Source organism: Poecile atricapillus, chromosome 1 (assembly GCF_030490865.1).
Source record: "Poecile atricapillus isolate bPoeAtr1 chromosome 1, bPoeAtr1.hap1, whole genome shotgun sequence".
NCBI classification, from domain to species: domain Eukaryota; kingdom Metazoa; phylum Chordata; class Aves; order Passeriformes; family Paridae; genus Poecile; species Poecile atricapillus.
This window is the reverse complement of record NC_081249.1, coordinates 8,869,372-8,875,629: the sequence shown is the minus strand read 5'-3', so window position 1 is coordinate 8,875,629 and position 6,258 is coordinate 8,869,372.

Genomic DNA, 6,258 nt, shown 5'->3' with positions numbered 1-6,258 from the left:
GACAGAAGAATTAATCTGTGATTAATTATATTAATTAATCATTTGCCCCCACACGTCCGTTGCTGTTTAGCAGAACGTTTTGTAAGAGGAGGGCAGTTGAAGAGACCAGTGTTGTATGGAACAACATTAGTATATGTTATTCATTGTCAGTGTGAGAATATTTACTGATTTACATTGAGAACTGGGAGGAAATTGTTACCTTATAAAGAATATTTTAACTTCTTTTCTGCGCACTTGTTTTGCATTTGTCTGGATTTACTGTATACGTACTTACTTACCCTGGGAGTATCCAGCAAAATCAGTGCTGAGAATTCTTGTGGAGGGATAGGAATGCACAAAAGCTTTGCAACACATGTAAGTGTTTCTAGATTTAAATAGATAAAATAGACACATATTTTTTAAATATGGGAATAAATAGATACATTGCAACAAGTTGTAATGTGTGTACATCGCTTACGTGAGCACTGAGAAAAGATTTTGGAAGTCCTGGTGGTGATTGACAGTACTGTGTGCTAGTAAGAGCTGTACTCCCTACAGCATAGAATTGGTGAATTCTTGAGACTGGTAAACTGTAATTTTAATTTTTTTTTTGTTTTCATTTATAAGTAGTTCCTTTATTTTTTCCCCATGGTAGCTGATAATATCTAACCTAAAACAATGAACCACTTTTGATAACTTTTAACCTATTTAAAGGCCTTATGTAGCAACGGTAACAGGGGTCTGAACTCAGATGTTTGCAGGCCAGACATCATAGTGCTTACAATCTTGTATTTTAAAATGAAGTTGTGGTGAGTGCAACTCACTCAGGAATCGTCACAGAAACATGAACATGCAGTAATATGGAAGACATGGTAAGTCAGATTTTACCAGAGACAGAAGACTTGAAAAGTAAAATGTATTAAAGATTTTGTAATTTCCTACTGACCAAGAAGAAAATGTATAATAAAACTGTTAAGTCTTGGAGTCACCCCAAAATTAGAGTAAGAATGAAAGGTGTTTCAAAATGACAATATGAAAGCTTACAAATCTTTGCCTTGAATGAACAACTTCATATCCTGGAAAAAAGGACAGTTTTATCCTTTTTTTTTTTTTTTTTTTCTATTACATGCAAGGAAATTACATACAAATACATACAAAGAAAGCCTCTTGCCACTGAAATAGAGTTTTATGGAAATTTTGAATGTCTATATTCAGGTATGAAAATTTTGCCTTTCAGGTAGGAAATTCAGATGTGAATGCATCTGTGTGTACAGGCTTCTAATCACAGACTAGCATTAATGGGGAAACACACGTAAGCAGAGGATGGATGCTAATTTGTTGGATGTTGCTTACTGAGATCCTTCTGGAATAACATGACAGTTGTAACTTTTTGGCCCTGAAGGTGAGACCTGACTGATTTAATGAACTAAAACCAGCCTGTCTTAAATAGGGTATGTGCCTTCATGTTCATAATTGCTGAAATTCCTATTTTGACAGGGCACACAAAATGGCAGCAGATAAATCTTACGTATTTTAACTACTGAAATGTCTCTCATCAGCTACTTGTTTCATCTGATTAATGTGCCCTGTCAGCACAGAGCTTTAATCAGCCACAGACACTTTCTGGGGAATGATCGGGAGCAGATTTAGATGGAGAGTGATGCCAGAGGTAGTCAAGGTGAAGATTAATTCACATCTGCCTTCTGGAGTGGGAAGTAAATGTCAAAAACAATAGCACAACACCTTACAGATGAGGTGCCAGCACTGCATTTTGTTGTGTTTATGCATGGATTTGCAGCTCTTGTAAATTGAGAAAGTTGTGTGCTGGACTCAACAGCAGACAGAAGAGAGGTGCTTGTGACTTCAGTTCTGCTGTCACTGGCCCTGACAGCACCAGTTACATTCTTCAGAATGTGTGTCCTGGCTACTTCTCCCTCTCTGCAGCTTCATGGGGGTCATTTTAAATAGAAATCAAGAAACAAGGCACTGTGAAATGCTCAGCCAGATTTTTCAGTAGGGGCGCTCTTTTGGAGCCAAAGATACCTGGCAATGAAAAGGGCTGAACTCATGGAATGCATCAAACTTCATTGCCATTTAAAATATTTTAATAGTGCTGGGCACTGCAGTATCTCAAAAGCATACAGGTGTGATTTAAAAAAAAAAATTAAAGTGCAAATGGAATTTTCTAAAAGAAGTAGCTTCAACTTTGGAGCTACAAGAAAAGTGTCCTATAAAAGTGCAATAATTAGGTGTTTAAACCTTTTTTCATCGTGTTTATTGTGGTCTTCCCTGCTCTTCTTATTTTTTTAAGCAACAAGAAGAAAAAACATCAAGCAGGAGAAAGAGAAATATTTTATGAAAGAAAAAGAGATGTCACTGCAAACCTATGGAAATGTGCATGGCAGCTAACAAACATATTGCTTTGAGGGTAAGCCTAGATTTCTCCACTGAAGCTCTTGGAGAGGCATAGTGAAAACCCCAGAAAGGAGTCCAGGTACAGTGAGGCAAAAAGGTCAGCCTGATCTAGGACACAGCATCATGTTAAAAAAAATCATTATCTCTCTTTTTTGTTTGACTACTTTAATACCAGCAGTCTTAATTATATGTATATTATATATATATATATATAATATGTATATTATATGTATTTGTATATATGTAATACATAGAAATATAGAAATATGTAATTATATGTATATTTTATGTATGATATGTATTGTAGTGCACACATTAGGCTGATCCTGCATCTGAGGCAATTTCAATGCTAATGGTCAGAACAGAAATGTTACCACTGACATCTTATGTGCAGTTTCCTTACACAATTCCATTTCCCTTATGCATGGGAAGAAAAACAATGGACCATGCAATATGTCAGGTAGTTTTTAAACCACCTGGTATCTGGATGGATCCTGCTTTGATCTTGTTTTTTTCATCAGCTGACAAAATGTGATGTGCTGAGAAAACCTGTCCTTTACAGAAAGATAAACGATAATTGATTGGAGAAGCCAGGGACACTGCATGTGCTAAGCCTTGTTCATGGTGATTTGGCTGTGTGGATCAGAAATGAACCATGAAATGATCACCAAAATGATCAAGCTTCCTCAGATTCAGAGGAAGGGGAAAGGGAAGGGGAAAGCTTTGCAGGAGACAGGTTATCAGGAGGGAACAGGCAAGGAATGTAATAAGTGAAAAATTACTTCTGCCTAGCCATGAAATACGGGCCTCAGCAAGGATGTGGGTGTTGTGTCATGAGGATTGATGGTAAGGTAAATTCAAGGAAGGCTGCAGAGTGCTGTAGCATTAACTCATCAGACAACTCAAATGCCAGTGACAGCTGACTCTTCACCATAATTTACCATTGGCCCAAAATGCAGTGGAAGCCCCCAAGGGCACCAAGCAGGAATCCATTAGCCATCAACTATCCATCACTTGCCCTGTAGTGTCCTTTAGCAGTCAAGGGCTTATGTGTTTAAGCAGCTATCTTAATAACCCATACATCACTGTTCTTCCCAGGGCACAACAGCAAGTGAGCAGTTGTCTCTCCAAGCAAGAAAAGAAAAAAAATCTCCAGGGAAAGGGAAGTTTTACTAGTGGGAGATCTAAAATGATGACAAACTGTTTATAGTCTTAAGTGTATCAGAACCTCAGAAGAGGTACTAGTGTAATATAAAACTAAATGCAATTTTAGCATGTGTAGGAGTGTATTTGTATGGGGAGAAAAAATGCTGACACAGGGCTGGAGTATGATTTGGCAGACCATCCCTGACAGGTAGCAAAAGTCCTAGTTAGGTGACAGTGTGTCCCTTAATCCAAAAGATTTTGATCAAGGTATACAGAGCTCCTCAAGCTTTGGCCGAAAATTGTGTGAGGGGATCTCTAAATCCAGCTGAGAAAGAAATGAGGTACCTCCAGCCTATTGCTGCTCCCATGAAAGCCTGAGCCAAGGAAATAGCAGAATATGATTAAACCATCAAAACTTAAGAAGTCAAAAACACAAGAAAGCAAATGAATAAATAATATTGTGGAAATATTATTTCCACATCTAATCCTAATCTAACCTACTCCTTGGAATTTTGTTTTTCATAGTGATTTCTCTGGAAGTGCTGAAAATGGGTGCCAGGAGGGAGGGGGTTGTGTGTACGAATGAACAGCTGTAAACAGTCTTGGCACAGGAGGCTTAAATAGCTACCCATCCAGTGGTAATTTAACCTGGAAGAAATTCATCCAAACTTGAGTGTAATTTAAGCCAGATAGGGGTTTGTGGGATAGTCTCAGGCAAGTGTCCCGGTTACCAGGGAAAATCCAGAAGTAAAAAAGCTTCATCAAGACGAATGAGTGAAGGGAAACATCCAGCAATTGTGTTGCTGGAGCAGTGTAATTCTGTAATAAGAGGCAATTTAGGTATGATTTAGCAGCATATAGGTTTCATGCTGAATCTTGGCACAGAGATGAACTCTCTTTTTAGTAATCTAGCTGAAGGATAATTTTAAAGCAAAAGCCTCTTCCTTGGTGCCATAGTTTATTGTATCATGTTATTGGTTTGACACATCCATTAAACATGACATAATTCCTCAGTGTTTTTTCTACAGATATTACTGAGAATGAACATAAAACCAAGGCTGTGTCTGTCAGGTGTTGGGTTGTGGACAGTCATCTGCTGACAGAGCTGGGTCACCCCCATACCTCCACACTGAGGGTTGGGAGGGAGAAAAATCAGCTAAAGAATGATCACAACACTCTTGTATTTCACCAGAGAAACTGCAACAAAGACCTGTAATGTTACCCTGTGTTGCAGGGTTTGGGCACTGAGGTGTTCACACCTGGGGGCTGTTCCTGGGCCTGAAGGGGGATGCTGGAATAATTCTGTGGGTGTGGAGTTCTGCTGATACCATGGGCATGAGCTACCACAGCACAGCTCTAGCAGGCTGGGAGGCACCTCCTTTATTTCTGGGTGTGGATGGGGATGTAAACGTGTGTCAGGAATAATACAGCTTCAGCAGATCCTGTTGGGAAGAACGGAAGTGAGCTAATGATCCCTGGAAATCTTTTCCCAGGCTGTGATCAGGAGCTGCTGATTAGAAATGGGATTTGACAGCTCAGCGCTGAGAGGGAAAAGCAGGAAAGAGTTTTGAATAGAGATGCAGCAGAAAAGGAGACACAAGGCAGGGGCATGCGGAGGGGCAGACTGAGCAGGATTCCAGCTCCTTCTCTGTGAGCGATGTGAGGCCGCCGTGGGGCTGCTCAACCACTGAGCCGGGCACAGGAGAGACCGCTGTTCCTCTTCTCACATCTTTCGAGATGTTTTCTTGAGCAGGAAATCATTGCTGGAGTCCCTCGCTCCAGGCAGAGAAGAGTTCCCCTGGGCTATCACCAGCACACATAAACGAAGTGGATCTGCAGCCCTGGGAAGAAAAGTCTCGCAAATAGATGATGGTTGTGTTCCAGAAGCACATCAGCAGATCATAAAGCTGGAACCCTGCCCAAGGGATGCCACCTGGGCTCCCTCTCCCTCAGTCTTATGCAAAGGCAGGTTAATTTTACCTCTGCCTTTATACAGGGGAGGTTATGCTGTCTCAGCTTTAGTCCAGGTCTTCCTGGAAACTAGTGACTGCTTAATGAAATGAAATTCTGTCCACACTTAGAACATGTTGCTGGTTGTGTCTCTTCCTTCCTATAACACAGCAGTGTGCAGCTATTCTGGCCTGTTTTGGGGTGGTGCTGCTTGACTTCAAGCCAAGACCGGTGTGGCAAACAGCATCTGGATCAGACATGGATTTTTTTTAATACAGCACATGGGTCTCTCATGATGACTGCAAAAGACAGCATGAGGAAGTACTGGAGCAGGGAATTGCATTGGGAGTTACAGTGTAAAGCAGGGACCTAGAAGCATCTGCCAGTCCTTATTGAAGTCTCATTGACATGTTTTTCCCTGGCTCATGTCTATCCCCTTTTCTGCTCTCTCAGCTTGGAATCATTTATTTTGTAAACAAAACAGAAAGAGCAGAAGTTTCAGACTGTGTCATTCCCTGGAGTGAAGACAAGCACACAGAGTGACAGCCTCAGGCTGCATGTGAAAAGTCTTTTCAGGAAAGCCAGCTTGACAAGTCCCTTGTTTCCTTCTTCCTCTTTGGTGTAGAATCAAGGGAAGGTTGGTAAACAGTGATTGCACAGTGTTCAAAATAAAGACTTCAGGCTACAAAATAAAAAGAGCTTAATCAAGGTCTCCACCTGGCTTTCTCCCTGCTGCCTGAGAAGGAGGAGCTGGATCTCTCACTCTAT